Genomic DNA, 19,345 nt, shown 5'->3' on the forward strand with positions numbered 1-19,345 from the left:
TAAAATATTCAAGAAAGTTTTACTATTATTTTTTGCATTACCTAACAGCGTTCCACGTTTGACGCTCCCATTTCACAATGTGTAATGGTTAAAGAACAAATTACTTAGAATGCACCATTAAGCACATAGTGCTTAGCAGTGCAGACAATCAAAATAAAGTCTGCAAACTATGATGTGTAGTTCTTATAAGAACTTACTTAAAAAACGAAGGAGAGAAAGAGAGCATTAAGAATAAATAATTTCGAATAATAGTTGCATATCCTCTTTCGCTTCACTATACGCATAGCATATCAATAAAAGGGGGCCGTCGCCCCGGGCGCAACGTCTTGGGGGGCGGCAAAACAATCTTCGCTGTTTTTTAATATTCAGAAAAAAACTTCAACAAATTTTTTTACAAAATTTATTATAAAAGATAAAGAGTTGTACACTCACAATGAAATAATCTGAATAACAATGAAAAATATAAATTTTTACTCGAATACTCTTCAGTCTTTGAATTTGTCTTATATCTTTTGGCTTACATCTTTCTTAAAAATAGTGATAGAATTTAAAGATGCATTTCTAGTTTTGTCTAGCGACGTGTCACTCTCACAGTTACCCTATGCTTTGAATGTAACAAATACTTTTATTTCTCCAAATTTTCAAAAATGATATTTAAAAACTCCAATTCGGGCAAAAATTCCTGCAAATTGTGTCAAAAGTGTACAAGATATAGGGCGAAAATGAGTTTTTTCTATGTCTTTTAATAAGATGTCTTGAAAATTTACTATCAATTTCCTCAAAAACCATATTGTGAGAATTTTGGAACTTCAGAATTTGCGTGGCTTCTAGTTCCTAAATTTTATATACTTAATATCGAAGATATTTTGGAAAAATTCACTTTTGTTCGAACCACCTCATGAAACTTGTAGGTAGGTAGATAAAGGGGGGCGGCAGAACACCCTTGGCCCCGGGCGCCCGAAGTTGTAGCTACGCCACTGTCCATTGACTATTGTCCAGCAGTTGAATAGCAAATATATTTTCATGATACTCCAAACGCAAGAGGTAATGTCTGTTAAATTGATCGATAGTTTTCTTTACAGTGAATAACTTTACATCCCGTTGGTGGAGATCATTTTTCACAAAGAAAGGAGCCCCACTATGGTGCCTAGAACTTTTTTTTGCAAAGCTTGAATTGCTTTTAAATTTGAATTCGCCGCATTGCTCCAGATTTGAATGCCATACGTCCAGATCGGAAAAAGAGCCATTATAGAGAGCAGTTATTCTAGACCTTAATAAAGGTGATTGATTTCATAAAATCAAAGCCGACATTTCTTTTCTATTGTAAAAATGCTCGAAAGAAGAACTCTTTATCGTAAAATTTGTGAAATTTAAAATTCGTCCGTTTTTAGCCTTCAATTTTAAAAATACTCGAAAGTGAAACTTTTCCAATTCGAATTTCGGTATTCGGCTTAAAGAAAAGAATTATGTCAAACAAGGTTAGCAAATTGTATTATTGTATGCATTAATGAAGACACCTCGAGTCGAATGTCTGTACATTTGATATCGATCCAAATGCTGAGAAAAGAAGGTTCGCATTTTTGAAATTTTAAATTGATTTTTGATTTACTTTATGTCAGAAATGAGCAAAAAACCAACATTTTCTAGCTTCGACTCTCCATCGGGTATGTGCACCACTTATTATTAGCTGCAGTGCAATCCTTAATTTTTTCAATAAACTCAATAAGATATTTCTGGTAGTAACTACCCATTTAAACGTAGTGAAGGAAATAACTTAAATAGTGGTTAGATATCGGGTAGTCGAAACAGTTCGCAGTTTATTAAGAGATGTCGTTGCAGTCGTATATCTCTATCTCTGCAATCACATTATGTCACACCATTTAGTGTTGGAAAGGTGAGATTTTAGCTTCATTTGAAAAAAATTAAATTCGGAGAAGTTGAAAATAAGTTACCGCTGCCTACTGGTCGATTTGATAGGCCAAAATTAAAAAGATGAAATTTTGAAATTTACTACTGTTTGTACGAAAGCTATTTCTTAAAAATCCAATAAAATTAACGGTAAATACAAAATACAAAGCACATTTAATAAGGTATCAGTATCTACTTATTAAAAGCTTCGTTAATAAAAAACTTGATATCAACTTTTTAACCTGCTATGATAACACTTTAAATGAAAAACAGTTATCCTAAACAAATAAAGGTCTCTTAATCTGATGTTGAAGTTGAGATAAAAAAATTATTGGACCACACTGCGGCACGAATGTAATTAATGAACGCAATGAGTCCTCTAATTACCTATTACTAATAGGAAAATGTGGGGATTTGGCAGTTTTTCTGGGTAGAGCGAACATAAGCAGAAATTTGAAATAATACTTTAGAAGACAATAATTTATTTGTCACGACATATGTCCCTCTACAACTAATAATACAATTGTAAAATAATGAAGAGCACAAAAAAATTTGGAAAAACTGCAGACCTACGTCCGTTCGCTATTGCCGTCCTGTTCGAATTCAATTTCAAAAGGAAACAGTTCAATCAACCCTAAATGCACTAGATTTGCGTTAGATCCTGCAAGGGAATTAACTTCAAAATATACCTGGAATTTCTTCCTTCGTCAGTCCACAAAATTTTAATTCACGCTCCCGTTGTCTTTCACTATGCAACAGTTTTAATTGGAGAGCTCTCAGAAGAGTCTGCTGAGTTAAGCAATAAAGGATGTTAAGATGTATCGACTTCATCATACACGAAAGACTCAACGGGTCGCTACAAATCAGGACTTGCTAAACCGTTTACTTTTGAGCTTATATCCTTTCATCACCAGTCAAAGAGAACTATCATGCAAAATTAAATCAATTTTATTCAAATCACTTTTTGATTTAGTTAAATAATATTCAAAAAATTCCTTTTTTCGTTTATCAACTTTTTTTAATGTAATATAATTAATTAAAATTTGTTACCAGTGCGGGGTGGGGGAGTGGGAAATGGGAGAGGGACATTTTAAAAAGCTTTGGCAAAAGTTTACTTTTATATAGGCAGTGGAAGTATTTCTGGCCGCTGATTCCATACGAGACCAACCACTGTGCGCTGTTCAAAAATGAGTAAAAATAATGAAGAAATTTTTGTATAAAAAATGGAAGAATGCCACGCCAGCCATTAATGAAATTTTGAAGTTTACTGAGACGATGCTGTATCAGTTCGTGCAGCACAACAATGGTTCACTCGCTTTCGTTCTGCAAATTTCGATACGCCCTTCGCTCTAGTCGACCAATCGTTGAAAAAGTCGAAATTCATCATCAAAAGGTTTGAACCATTTAAAAAAGGCTGGCTAAAAAAAGAAGTTCGATGTTTGAGTACCAAATGAACTGTCTGTGAAAAATTTAATGGACCGAATTAACATCTGCGATCCTTTGCTGAAACGAAATGAAATCGAACCGTTTCTGAACGGAATGGTAACAGGAGACAAAAAGTGGATCAAACACGACAATAATGTGCGGCAATAATGTGGTGATCATAGCCCAGCGTCGCAAAGCCAAGATTGACGCCTCGAAAGGTTATGCTGAGCGTTTGGTGGGATTGTAAAAAAAATGTCGACTATGAGCTGCTCCAAAACTGGGAGAACTTGGCTGGGAAATTTTGATGCATCCACCATATATCTCTGACTTTGCACCATCGAACTACTATTTGTTTCGTTCAATGCAGAACTCCCCTAATGGAGTAAAGTTGTCTTCAAGAGAAGCCTGTGAAAATTACTTGTCGCAGTTTTTCGCCGAGAAACTAGAAAAGTTTTACACTGATAGGATAATGTCTATAGTGGAAAAATGGCAAAAAGTGGTCGACCAAAATGGTACATATTTGGTTTGATTAGAAATATGAAATGACTTTTTGGACAATCCAATACATTCGCTACTTCTGTACAGTAGCTAAGTAAGATCCCTGGTCTGACCAAAATAGAAAAAAAAAAATTTTTTGTATCAGCAGTCTTGTAACGACAGGCAATTATGACCTTGTCAAAGTAATTTTATTAATTAAATTAATTCACATAAACTTAATTAACCTTTTGTCTTCAAATTGAAGCTTTTATATGCTTAACAATAATGAAGCAATGAATAGAAGAGGGCACATAAGAGGGACATACATATAAGCTATATTCAATGCGTCAAATCTTAGGGAGTGGAAGAACGAGCAACCAATAAATATAAGAACAGAAGAATAGAAGGCGTGTAGATCATTTTATAAAGAAGTGTTCAAAGTTCTCTTAAAATCTTAAATTAAAAAATGTTTACATTTATAATGTTTATAAAAAATTTTTTTTACTATCTTTTATTATAAATATTTATTTATAATTCATATGGCTTACAAATATACAATAAAATATAAGAATTTTATTGAACCATAAAAGTCGTATTTTCGACTTAAATCAGCAGTAAATGTCGGCGTTTTAATATTTGCATAATAAATATTAATCTTTCACTCAACGAAGACTACAAAACTGGATTTTTATTGGCGTATGGAGCACGCCAGTGAGCTGCCATAAAGAAATTAAGTGAAAATGGCATAGTGAAAAGGCAAAACAAGAATTTGGTGAGTATGAAAATGTGTAGTGTGGGTAAAAGTAGGCGAGTGGCATGTTTGCGAATGTGTGTGTGCCACAATGTAATGTAGTTTTCAGGCGTGTTGATAGTTTTGCACATTTATTTTTGAAATATATGCATATAAATGTGTGAAGGTGTGTATTTCTTACACTTGGATGTACGTTATGCGCCAAGAAGACATGTTTATTTATCTACAAGCGAATTTGCAAAAATTTTACTTGTAAAAACAGCAGAGGCATTAATTTCAACCACAATTTACAACCAATGCAAATAAACAGATCAAAATCCATAAAACAGCAACAATAATAAATAAGCACACGAGTTTATGCGCTATATGCAAGATAAAGATGAACTATATTATTTGTTATGCTTACGCTTCACAGCTAAACAGCGCTGCCCTGATGGTTTATAGGAATATGTGAGTGTGCGTGTATCAAGTAAGAGTAAAGATATTTCCAAAGCTTAGTAAATTTTTCTGAATGTACCAAGTATATCTGAGACGATACCAAAGATAACTTATGTCAAAGGCATTCCAAGCACATCAAGATCAAGAAGATACTCCGCTACAACAAAATTTTAGAATAATAATACATTCGAAATATGAGATTTTAATAAAAAATACAAAGCATGACAAAAAATCTTAATTAAAAATAAAAAAAAATTATATAAAAAAATGAAGAAATTTTTTCCAAATGTTTAAATTCACATTAAAAAAAGTGTTAATAAATAAATATGAGTTATTTTTAACTTTAAAATTGGAAAAAATTTTGAGCAGAAAATTTTAAAGAAATAAGTTATTTTCATAAAAAAAATTGAATTTCTATTAAAATTTAAAATCGGCAAAATAAAACCTTTACTGATAATGGAAAAATTATTAATAATAAGAAGTTTGAACCCAACTGTTATTAGAAAATGTGAGTTTTAGAAAATCGAATTGAAATGAATTTTAGTAAACAAAAAAAAACACCATTTCGACAAATAAATACAAATAATAATAATAAAATCCACACCAATTTTGTAAACTTTTTGAAAAAAAGACGTAAACATAAAATTTATTAAAATACGAGATGACAAAAAAATCTTAATTAAAAACGAGAAAAAACGTTAACTTCGGTGGCATCGAAGCTAAATACCCTTGACAGGTGCATTTCTGTTAGTAACTATGTGTTAAGTTTGTATGCAAGCTATATGCGATAGTAATCCGATCTGAACAATTTTTTGGATATTTTGTTGTTACCTTAAGCAGTAATCCATGCCAAATTTCGTGAAGGTACCACGTCAAATGCGAAAGTTTTCCATAGAAGCCCTTGATTCCGATCGTTCGGTTTGTATGGCAGCTATATGCTTTAGTAATCCGATCTGAACAATTTCTTCTGATTTTACATTATTTCTATAAACAATAACTCATAACAAATTTCGTGAAGATATATCGTTAAATGAGGAAGTTTCCCATGCAAGCATTTGATTCCGATCGTTCAGTTTGTATGGCAGCTATAGGTTAAGTGGTCCGATATCGGCCATTCCGACAAATGAGCAGCTTCTTAAAGAGAAAGGACTAGTTCGTATATATACAGACATACAGACAGACGGACATGGCTAAATCGACTCAGCTCGACATACTGATCATTTATAAGGTCTCCGATCCTTCTTTCTGGGTGTTACAAACAACCAACTTAATATACCCAGTTCAGGATATAATAATTTTTGTAAAGAAATATTTTTTATAGGATGACTTTTCAAATAGAACCATTTTTAAATGTAATCTATAATTTTTAAATTTTTTACATAAAAAATAAAATTATTGAAGAAGATAAAGTTTCGAAAATGTTTAGTAAAAATATGGCCTCAAACTTTATATAGTAAGGAAGGCAGAGGAGTAGAACAAAAATGTTTGAAAAATTTTAAAATTTCTCGTATGTTATGTGACTGCATTTAAGTTTTACTATTCACTATTTTTCCGCTCATTTTTCGTTTTGCTTATGCTTTAATTTCTTCCTAATTGTTTACAGTAAATTGTTCGAAGGCGTCCAACCGCCTAATGGTCTTTACTGCAATTTCAAATTGCACGTAATCAATTCAACGTGAGCTATTAACAGCTGTAGGCAGGCATAGCCAGCGTTTGTAGAGGTCTGTATTTTGCAGTCAATATATGCATTGACTTTCCATTAAAAAAATCTACTAAAATAAATTAAAAAAGTGAATTTAAAATAAAAAACATATTTTGTGCCTTGCTTTCATCTCTGGCCAAAACTATAGCACTTCTTTATTGCATTCCTTCTCGGTCGTGTAAAAATAACTATCTTTTTGAACTACTTTTATACAAATATAAAAACAAACTATTTTTCATTCAGCTACAACGGTACTTCAAAACGATTCAAAAGATGCGCATTAAGGGGCTATACCAGTGTGACACTTTCAAAAAAAATTTTTTTTTTGCTTTGTCGTTAGTTTATATATTCAAAAATATCATGTGAAATCGGCAAGGTCTCTTAAATAGTTTTTGAATGGCAGCGTTCTAAACAGCGACCGCTCAGAGGTGCAAACATATATAAGTGAAACTTTAAACGCGTTTTTCTCGAAACGACATTTTTCAAAATTGCTGACATCATAACTCAACGAAAAATTAACCGATCGACTTCAAATTAAAATTGGGTATAGTTGCATACACTTGCTATACAATGGACGATCTTTTTGATTGGTTGAAAATTGTCAATTTGGCATTAAAAAAACGACCATTTTTCTCGTAAAAAAAGGATTTTTTTTTTTCAAAATTTCGCCATTTTCTTAATTTTTGATATTTTTCAAAGTTTATTTTGAATTTTTTTGTTTCAGCTACTCATTCGCCGGAATCATGCCAGCAGTTGAGGCACTTTTTTTCGGCACTTCCGTAGCCAGCACATAACTCCGTTATTTTTCAATATTTTGTAAAAAAAAACAATTTTAATATAGCTAAAAATATACTTTATTACGCCCATAGAACGTCGAAACATTCAATCTAGTACTTTCAGGAAAAAAAAATCACGAAAATCGCCTAATTTTTCATGCGTCACACTGGTATAGCCCCTTAACCACACTAAAGCTGACGTGCAGCAGGGCGTATGAGTAATTAATTTTCATTGTTTTATTTACATTTTATGACTGTAGCCAAAAATTACTGCTGCAGAATGCAATATCAAGTAAATTCGAACAACCCAAATTGTGTCTATAAAATATAAATAACAACAACAGCAACACGTAAATCATTCAAATAATGCCAAATTGTAGACAGCTATAGACAGGCATTGTCTGCTTGATGGCCTCAGCATGCGCAAGTTATTATATATTTGACTTCCACAAATATATATAGTGATTGTGTACGAGCGTGTTTGTGAGGAAAATGCATTTTAAATGCATTCTGCTGTCGATTTGTATTATAGGTCATGTAGTCAATAGTCGATATTATATGGTACATGTACAGATCAATTGTAACTATAGATTGGAAATGGAACTGAATTTTAACATTATTTTACTGAATTATCAATATAATAATACTTATTTTCTTCATAGAAAATAATTAATGGAAATTTTGTTAATAATCGTATATTTCCCTGTGCATACAATGTCTGTAGTTCCGAACTAGTACGCAGCGGACCACCTGTCTTTTTTTTTGTTACTCCACACAAAGTTTGTTTTATATTATAAAAAAGCATAGATATAGCAGAAATACCTCATATCAACATCACATATCAACACCTACTTGTGACTTAAGCTAATATTATAAAGCGATTTGAGAAGAAATAATGTGGGAATGTGATATTCGTTTTGCAATTTAAACGTTACTAACTTTTGTTTTACCTCGCTCATAATTTCTGTTTATATAAAATGATTGATACTGTCAATTGAAAAAGTTTCTTCGACAGCTTCATCAATTTACCGACAATTGATGTGGGTTAAAAAACAATTATGGAAATTGGAAAAAAAACTACCACTGAATTGATAATTTGCGACTAAGATGACTTTTCGGTTGACAGATGTCAGAAAGTTTTGACAAACACAAAATTTTCCGACTAAAGTAATTTCGGAAGCTAATTTGTTTAATTTGCAGTGAACTGAAAGATTGTAGCGGCACTCAGGTGCTAACAGAAAAAAATCAAAAAAAAAAAAAAAAAATTTTAAGAATTAATAAAGCAATTTCTAAATATTTATACGAAAGACTCGAAAATGGAGAATCAATTTGATGCGGGTATATACTATCCAAAATTAGAAATTAGGCAGACTTTAAAGTTGGCGGATCACTGTAGTATATTTCAAGCTGAGGTCTTTGCTATTGTGAAAGCCGCGGAGCTAGCCTATAATGCACCAGCAGGCAATTCCAGAGTCAACATCTACGTAGACAGCCAATTAGCAATCAAGACAGTAATCGCGTAACGCATATCGACTAGAAGGAGAACAGCAGTGGAAGGTGTTGCCAGAAGTAAGCAACCTCACTTCTACTGGGTACCAGGCCACAAGGACAGCAAAGGCAATGCAATAGTTGACGAGATTGCCAAGAATAGTGTACGGCTAATACTCGAAACGTGATCAACATTGGAAAACCTATGCATTGTCTATATGACGATCTGGACAGAAGCATGTTAAAGAAACTCATCACGAGATATCTTTTAAAGGTTCTATGACTCCACCTTAAGAAATTTGGTAAAATATAAACAGCAGTATTCGGAGCATGTATAAAAAGCTTTATAAATTAGAAGCAACTCAATATTGCTTACAAGGACTTTAAGTAAAACATTATGTATTATTAATTATACAAATTTAGTGCACATTTTTTACTTTTCATAACAGAGATGTTCGCTTAAGGCGTTACATGGGTTTCCTTGGGTAAAAAACAGCCTTATTTCAACAATCTTTTTCTCATATAAAAAATTGAAATATTTTATTAGAATTTTTTATTATTGTAAACATAATATTAAGATAACAGTGTATCAAAGAAAATCTGAAATTTTTGGAAAAAAGATTTAAACTACGCCACTGCTTCGCTATTTCCGCTGACCCCTCGGACAAAAGATTCGCCCGTGTTGACCGGATAACTCCTTACTGGATTATCTTAAGTGAAAAAGTACGTGTTTTAGTTAAAACCATAATTTAGAACTTGGACGAAGGAAAAAAACGGCAATTGGATTTTTGGCAGACATTTTTACAAAAAAAAAATGAAATTTTCAACGACATTTTTTTTTTTTTTTCAAATAACTGCAATCGAAAAAAAAGTTTTTCATGCAAATCTTTAAGAGCTCTATCTCAAAGACTTGTGTAAAATTTCATGAAGATCGGTTAAGTAGTTTTCGAGAAATCTAGGCAAGCGACTTTAAAGACACAATTTTGAGAAAAACGCGTTTAAAGAAGGCAGTTGGCCTAGCTAGCCTCGAGCGCACAAGTTCTCAGGGCTGTATCTCTGAAACTATTACTCAAATCAATTAAAAAATTCAGAACGACGTGTGCAAAATTTAAATCGATATCTAAAATGTTTCAAATTTTTTTCCAAAATGTTCTTTATTTCCTTAAAGTGCTCCGTGGATATATACTTAAGTAAATTTTACCATATTTACACAATTTCAACATCCAAGTGTTGCCAATTTGGTACCGTTTCCCACCACCTTTGCATTGGCCACCAAACAACCGCCAAATGTTGCCCACATAACAGATTGATTGCTGGGCTCGACGACGTGGTTTCCTCAAGCTGTTACTAGACTCCCTGCATATTCGCTACTTTCATTTGCCTGCTATTTGTTTGCGGTAAAAGTTGGAAATATTCGAGCGCGAGGACAATTGTAAATGTGACAGAAACAACAAACAATTGCAGTAACGGAATTTCGTACGACTGTGATGATTTTTATCTTTGCATTCATTCTTCATTCGCATTCGCGTTCGCATTGAGTGGAACAATCGGCTGGGCATTTAAGCGTTCATTGTTGTTTGTTTACTTGTTTGTTGTTATAACTGTTAATACATTTACATCATCAGTTACATTGAATAACGCAATGTTGCGGTGCTGCGGTTCGTGGAATTTCAAGTGCAACTTATGGTTATAAATTAAGCGTGAATGAAGAGATAAAGGAGATATGAAGAGCTGGCTGTTTGAATGAATAAAGATTCTTAAAAAAATATTTTAATAATGATTTATTTCAAATTTTATAACCAAAAACAGTTTCGAAAATATTTTATTAAGCACTTCAGAGTTTCTCGCTTATTTTTATACTTTTGAAATCTGTTGCTACAGAATATAGTTTTGTTAACCTAACCTAAAACTAATCGAGATAGATCTAGGGTTATATATAAATTGAAATCCGGGTCCCTAACTTTCTATCCGTCTGTCATTGATCGATAGTTCTGAGTACAATTAGGTCTTTTGTAAGGATTCGATAGCAAATCTGAAGCATTTGGACCTTCAGGACATACATGAAAACTTTTTCTGAAGGGGAAACTCGTATATTTAAAGTTGTGTGCTTAGGCATGATTGCTGACAAGAAAAGGCTAACCTTGAAGAAAATTTAATGCATTTGGTACAGCATAGCCTAAATTTTGTGATTGAGTTAGTAAATACCGCACCTTCAAAAGCCCTTTTAATTGATATGAGGTTGAGTTTGTGACTACTACTGAGAAAGAAGTTTTTTCTTTAACGTCGGAATGAATATTGACAAAATATAAAAGCCTTTTGGAGTAGGCACTTAGAGTTGTAGTACCGTGCATTAATCTCAAACATCAAACCTTGAGTTACAAATGGAAAGAGATGCCCGACCAAACATATCGGAAAAATGAAAGTGAAGAATTTACTATACTACTGCGAGTTTTGTCCATTTCATCTCCTTCAAAGTAATCCCCTCCTGCTGCAATACACTTATGCCAACAAATTTTCTAGTCATCATAGCACTTAGAAAGATCCTCCATTGTGATGGCTATCTTCGATTCAGCTTTTATATCCGGTGTCCTCGGAGTGGTCATGTGAATTTGCTGAATAGCCAGGAGTTACACGAAGGTAAATCAGGTGAATGTGGTGGTTAGATATTAGATATTAGATGATATTAGATGAAAATGTGGCGAAATGATCACGAATAACCAATGCAGTATGAGATAGTGCATTATCGCACTTCTTGGTTCAAGAAATTCAGTCACAGTAAAATCGAAGAATTCACTTTTATAGCCTCACAAAATGACGCGTATTATATTATTATTTTATTCTAAGGAATATTTTGACATGAAATTTAGCATAAATGTCACTAACAGTACTAAAAATTTACAGAAAAAAAAATTTCGAAAAACACGCGAAGTATAAATTAAAATTCATCTTTCAATTTGGTCACAGTTGTATGCCAATACTATTCAAATTATACCTGGAAAAATCATGTACATAATTTTAGACGCTTAATATAATCATAATTCGGTTTCATACTGAGAGAAATTTGATGAAAATTTAATGAGTTTATTATTGAACGACAAATTCTAAAGTTCTAAATTAAGGTGAAGTTTTGTTTTCCATTATACTATTAATTTTTATACTCCAGCAACATGTTGCTACAGAGTACTACTGTTTTCCTAAGGGTTGTACATATCATATATATTCAGACTATTTGAAGCCTTGTTACAATAACTTTAAATAAAATATTACTCTAACCTCACATTATATTTAAATCTTTTGTGCTGAAATTAAAATAGTGAACATGTGACCATGAGAAAATCTCGCAATTAATCAAATGCCATCAAATAAGATTGCCAAAAATTAAAATAAATAAAAATTACAGCAGAAAGTTAGACACAATACGCCAGCGCCCCAAAAGTATGCTATGCAAATGAAATGCAGCGGAAGAGACAACACATAACCAGAGGACGTTCTTTGACTTAACTATATATGCGCCTGAGCGGCGATGATAATAAATATGGGGGGAATTCAAGGAAAAAAAGTGACAAAATTAGCAAGAAATGTAAAAAGCATTAAAAAAGGAAATCGAAATAAATCTTTAAAAAATATGCAAAGAAAAAAATTTATGAATAAGTAAAGACACATCTTTCACGTGAACGCGGAGTGGCGGAAAAGCACATTTTGACAACAAAAGTTTTTAATATTTTATCGCCGCTTGCATACGGGTGAATCTGTGAGTAGCGAAAATTTTGTTTTCATTGCTGTCCTGCCAACTGCGCCAGCCGAGCGCACAAAAACGGCCTTTTCACGCTTCAATGCACACGATCTGCGAGTCACTGTGTATAACCGTAGGGGTTTAAGCGTCCATTTTCATGTCACCGAAGGGATGGACTATGCACGACACAGCGAACACAGTTGCGGCCAAGGATATCCTGCTATACACAATTGTGTGTAAATGTGTGCGGGAAAGAGTCATTCGCCGCGTTATCGTAACCATTGCGAGTTGGTGCACTTATTAATTTTCTCCTTTGCCACACCTAAGGGCAGAACTTATTTGCAGAAAGTGGAAATTTAATTATAGTCAAGAAGGATTAAGCAATAAATATATACTAATAATATTAGCGTGATAAATTTGTAAACAATTATTCAGGCAATTTTAAATCTAATTGGTGCACGCTCACCATGATGTGTCGGTAAAGCGTTTGATTGTGCATAACTAATTGCATTTTTCGCTTACAGTTTCTATGCTTTCAATCGAAAGTTCTAAAATGAAAATTTCCATTGCCTATTTTTTAGCATTTTTCCAACTAACTACGCCTAACAGATCTTCATTAAAATGTCCCATCTAACTAAGCATTCACTCGTAGCAGTTCCGCCAGTTCCGCCAAAAACGAGTCAGAACAGCATATGGAAATATCACTCAAAATCATCGAGTTTTAGAAAAAAAAGTAAAGAGAACTGCAAGATTATAAATAAGTTGACCTGAGTTCTTCTGAATTACGATCAGTAATAGCCGAATTATGGTATACAGAATGAGAATTAGATAGCTTAAAGATGCGATATTTTGATAATTCTTTTTTAAAGACAGTATCTCAGATTTAGTATATTGTAGATACCCATTGGGATGAAGTCAGTTTTTGACAGACCTTAAAATTATTGACAACTTTCTTGAAATTATTTATACTCTTCGCTTAAGAATAAGATTTCATTCACAATCCAGCCAAAAAAATATAACGAATTTGGTTTTGGGTTCTAATCGGTAGGGCCAGAGAAAATTTCCTAAACCCAGTTGATCTTAGTATATCCCAGAAACCTGTTAAAAAAGAGGTGAGCTTTTTTAATACCATAAAAAGTATAAATATCTCTCCGGAAAATAATGAGTTTTTTTATTTTAAATAACGATCAGATTTCATTATCAATGCTTGCAAAAAGTATAAACGAACCGGTTTTGTATATTAAATGAAAGAAGCAGAGTAATTTTTGCGAGCGCTGACGCCAAGTCTGAAGTGTGACAACCTTTGTGACGTGCAGTAATCTCTCAAAATATCACCAATATTAACTTCATGCAAGAGCTTCAATCTTAAATAATCGGAGGAAGCAAATTTTCTCTCTACCATAAATAGTACTTCTAATAAATATTTTTAATAATGAAAGTCTTATCACAACTTGGTACGGAACAAAAAAATGCCTAACTACATATGCATCCATACTAATGACCACTTACAAAATCTATGAAAATGAACATGTACTCTCACTTAAGCGCAGTAATTAAGCGAAAAAATAGAAGCACAAAAGTACTGTGTGAAACTAAGGAATCACAAAAGCAAACCAAACACTTGTCCAACACACACACCGAATAAATTGCCCGGCAGAAAGGATTACTGCGTTATTTGAGGAAGAAGAGTGAGCAAAGCCCACAATGTGAGTGTTTAAAAATGACATTAAATAAAGGCTTGCCAAAGCGTAAATGGTAACCAAAGAGTGAAATGGCGAATAGCTAGTAGGAAATATATACATATGTACATATGTGGTATAAATTTTATTCAATAATTTTTGATATGTTGGATTTCAGAGGCATTAACGATAATTAATATTAGTTCTACTATGTTGGTTTTAGAAATTTAGACCAATGGAATATTTTGATACTCATTTAGATGTTGTCTTTAATTTTTTTGGTATTCTTGGAGAATAATTTAAGCGCTTAATGAAAAAATTGCTTTTTCTAAGTTCAAAATTTTCCTTTGAGAATATAACAATATGAAATATAATTCATTAAAGGGGCAGAAGTTTCAAGGAAAATGCTTGGATTGAAAATAGTCAGAGATTAATTGATATATGACAATCTTTCGATTAAAGTGCTGTAGTTGGATTTGTTCCTGTTGAATTTATAATTAGTGATAAAGCATTTTTAAAGTCTCCTAAAATGACAGAAGTATTTACGATTAGATATCATGAGCCTTCAGGAACTTACTGCGTATATTTGACAATATTTCGGTTAATGGGACTTTGATCAGATTGAATTAGAAAAGCATCATAAAGCATTCTGAGAATATTGTAAAGCAACGGCATAGTCTATGATTACATATGATGAGTCTTCTCGAGCATACGAGAGATAATTCAGATGGTCTCAAAGTAAAGAGAAAACTTAAAGCTTAGGTTTTGAGTGACATCTTCCTTCGATTAAAGTTTCGTTTATGATTTTAGGCAGACTGCGTTGAAATCGTTAATCGTAAAATTATTATTTGAAAAGTTCTGAAAGTGACCGGAGTGATCACAGAAAGATGATGTATGTTGGACGGGACTAATTAGACTTAGCGTTAACGTCTACTCTTCCTAAGAACCAAAAGGCCAAGAGCTTTGTTTTTGGTTTTCTGGCATTAACGGATTTCCTGTGAATGCTAAAGTTTAATGATAGGCGCCAAATGCGCCTTAAGGGCAACTGAGCTGAAGAAATTCATTTAAGGGTGGCATTGAAACACTCAAAATATCTAACTTGTAATAAATAAGAATAAATACCTTAAATGAAACATAACGAAACCTCGCTTTTCATAAGTTTACAGACGAAGGAAAAACGATATAACAGAAACCACTCATATTGAAACAAAATTTGAGTTTGGGTTATAAAATGATTATATATTGGGTACATAAATGGTTATTTATTGGTTATAAAATGGTTATATGTTGGTTATATAAATGGTTATATATTGATTATATTTAGCAGCGGAAGCTGTATAATATGATGTAGTGAATAGTAGGCAATAAAAACTCCATTTCCATTTTTTGATGATACGCTGTTTTGTATTTTAAGTGACGATATCTATTTTTTTATTTTTTTCCTTTCAAAATTATATATAAAAATAATATAATATATAATTCTCACTTTTTGTGTATTCAAATGCTTCTGAATATCTTTCATACCGACCCATGAGCGTATTACGCTAATCTCTTTCGCCAACAAAAAAAGCAAACATTCTCTAAAAATATTATTGTCGCATGTAAGCCACAGACAAATACAACCAGCCAACTAACAACATATTAAATATATGTGTAGGTACAAATATAACAACACCAATAACATGACAACTAAGAACAAATGAATTCGGGAACAATTTATGCAAATCGTTACAAGAAAAAATTTACACACACGAAGTAATTACCACAGCACGTCCACTGCACACAGCATACACATACATGGACAGAAATTCAAGCTTATGGAGCCACTTTAGAAACTGCTAATGAGTTACTCTTTTTTCTTCTATTTTTCATGCAGTTGGCACAATATTAATGCTGAGAACTTATAATGACGGCGCTAAAAAGTATGCAGAGCTTATGCAAATAATAAGTAAATGCTATATAAGGGGGCTGTGTGAAAACATTGAATCACAAAACGGGACTGCAAAATAAGAGAAAATCCTACAGCGATCCGGGCGCTACAGATATTTATTAAACTGCTGGGAAAGTTAATTACGAAGGATTACAAATGTAGTTACAATGGCAGTGTGATAAAGAGATATTCTGAAAAATAATAAAGAAGAAATAGCGGCAAAAATAATGCGGCAGACGGCGAATATGCACAGACAAGAAAAGTATTTTTAATAACAATAACAACAGCAACAATATATTATAAATGAAATTAAACACAAAAACAAGCCACGAATTTGGAGCAACAAGCAGAGAGGATTTTAGAAAGCCAACTCCTATACCTACACGCAGGCTTTAAAAAGGAATAGCTGAGAAAAAAGTATTATAAAATTTTTAAAACAGCATTACAAGCACTAAATACAATGATCATAGAGGCAACATTAACTACAAGTTACTTTCGAGAATCAAGTCAAGTAACGAAGCCAAATGAATGTAAAACACAGCAGCACAGACAAGATTAAGAGCTGCTAAGCCAGTAAACCGGATTTCAAATATAACACTGACCAACTCAGCAAAAAGCTAACAGTTCTTACCGTGTGCTTCTGAAGATTTTTGGAAATTTATTTTAAATACCCGAAGACTAGGTGGCGAATATGGCGGAAGGCGATAATTACGACGATGAGGTAAATTATAATCTTAAATAATTTAATAATTGATGTACATAGACTATTTTGATAGAAAAAAATCTAAGAGCCACACCCTTTTCATCTGATAAGTTATTCCCCTTTTATAAAACTTCTTTCAAAAATAGATTTTTGAACTTTAATAAATTTAATTATTTTTCCATTAGCATAAAACTTTGCTTTAGATTAATAAGAATCAATTTGTTCAAAAACTTGCACTTTAAAGAAAATTTCATAATATCTTGTCATACAAACCCTCGTTCCTAGTGTTAAAAAAATTGGAAGAGTCGATTTTTATAAACTTCTCATGGGTCGAGTATTTATATATTAAACATGTTACATTTTTTATATATTAAACGTATTAAACATACCACTCTTTTTTGTCTGCAATGGCATTTCACGAACCATCAGACAGCTTATGTTCAGCTATTTTCACCAGACAAGTTTAGAGCTCTTTAACGCAATCGGCGAAAGAAAAGTTTGTGACTCACGGCTGAAGTTCTAAAGACGCATTGTCGATGCAAAAGCAACAACAAAAACAAACCGGAACACAAAGAAATCAATTGCATTCAATTCATTCAACTCACCAGCCTATACATACATACATATATGTAGTTTGTTTGGTATCAAAATTTGGTAGTTTGCTAGGCGGATTCGCGGGTTTCGCAGCAACGACCCACTAGCATGTCTGTGTAAAAATTGGAATGGTAGAAGAAAGTAAATTGAATACTTCGGGCGGGTTGTAAATTTCTGTCAGCAACACTAGTTTGTGAATTTGGCTTAAAATAAATTTTAAAAATGTCTATAATATAGTTCTAGACTTTGATAAGTTGAACATAGATGATGCAAATATGTTAGATTAGTTTATGTTAATATGGTAGGTGAATAAGCACAGATAGACCAGTTTGTTCCTTTACGATCCCAGATGGAGTTAAGTTGCTAAGTCCAAGCGGACAAGTCATCGTTTATGATGCTTGTGCTTGACGCGAATTTTGAAGAGACTCTGCGACCTCACTGTCAATGATTCCTCTAGTGTATCATGCTGTGGGGATCCCAGATGCTTAAAGCGTACATAGTCTTGATAATGCAGGAAATGTGCGCAAGAGATAACGGCAGTTAATTACATATAAAACTAATTGCGATCAATAATCATACTGATCAGGATGGCAAGTTGAGTTGTCTGATATCGTTATGTCTCTCGGTACAACAGATGATGCAAGCAAAGAATGTCATATATCTTTACTAATCGGTTCAAATTTTGATATAATAGCGCTCTCTTTTTGACAATTTCTTTAGAACTGCCATAATATTTCTTTCCCATCATTATATTGCAGTTTGAATATTGGTGGAATACTTCTTATATATCACAATTTTAAATATATATATTCGATATTAAGTGATAGAGTCTCTTTATATAAAACATCAATAAAACTATTGAAATCAAACTTAGACCAAATAATGTTTCTTAGGTCTGGTACTTCTCGTCAGAAAATGTTGGAAAACGGATTTCTAGCCCCTAGTTACAAAACATCAGGCTTTCAAACCCAAAAATTACCTTAGCCTGAAAATACCGATCCATCTATAACATACCATATGTTACTGAAATTAAGTGATCATCTCTTTATGATAACAATTAAGAATGGTAATAAAAAGGGATACAAATCGGTTCAGTACTTCCCTTAGACTCCATTTATTTCATTTTTCGTGCCACCATTTGATTTTATACCGTATACATTCATTCTGTAATGTATCGCAAGTGAACGCATTATCTATTACATATTGCAGTTTGATATAATAAGTCCATGGAATAACCATAGTTCCTTTATACTAAATATAATGATTTTCATTAGTGAACAATAACTTGAAAATATCGGTCGAAGTGTGAGTTATCAAAATTGTGTACCGAAAGTAAAAATCTGTTTTGATTATTGCCATACCTCCAAGTATATAATATTGGGTCGAAAGAGTCTTTTCATATTTCTAATCAAACTTCAACTTAGTTTTTGTCCGTTAATTTCGAATGTAACTTTATTATTTAAATTCAATTTCCAATTCTTACAACTAGGAAGTTAACATAATGCATGCGAGCTTAAAACTAATGAGTGTAATGTTTTTTTGTTGCTATTGTTATTTAGAGAAAGAGTGTAAGAAAATATTATAGGAAAGAGCAATTAACAAGTATGGAAATTATCAAATGAGAAAACGAGATATGAGAGGATAAGTAGGACAGGTAAAGAAAGAGAGAAAAGAGAAATGTATGTTCATAGTAGTGCGAGTACTATACTAATAAATAAATAAACAAACATGTACCATTTTG

General features: G+C 32.6%; 1 long non-coding RNA gene across 9 annotated transcripts in view; it reads left to right on the top strand.

Moving 5' to 3' along the window:
* The window catches only part of LOC126753590 (uncharacterized), a 51,970-nt gene that overhangs the window by 14,869 nt on the left and 17,756 nt on the right, over window positions 1-19,345 (top strand). For 6 of the 9 annotated variants that reach the window (XR_007666180.1, XR_007666179.1, XR_007666185.1 and 3 more), the window contains one exon: window positions 16,254-17,028. The exons of the other annotated variants lie outside the window; for them this stretch is intronic. This is a non-coding gene — a long non-coding RNA (uncharacterized LOC126753590). The remainder of the gene's footprint in view (window positions 1-16,253; window positions 17,029-19,345) is intronic. 9 annotated transcript variants of the gene reach the window in all.

The sequence above is a fragment of the Bactrocera neohumeralis genome, chromosome 3 (genome assembly GCF_024586455.1).
Source record: "Bactrocera neohumeralis isolate Rockhampton chromosome 3, APGP_CSIRO_Bneo_wtdbg2-racon-allhic-juicebox.fasta_v2, whole genome shotgun sequence".
Classification (NCBI taxonomy): Eukaryota; Metazoa; Arthropoda; class Insecta; order Diptera; family Tephritidae; genus Bactrocera; species Bactrocera neohumeralis.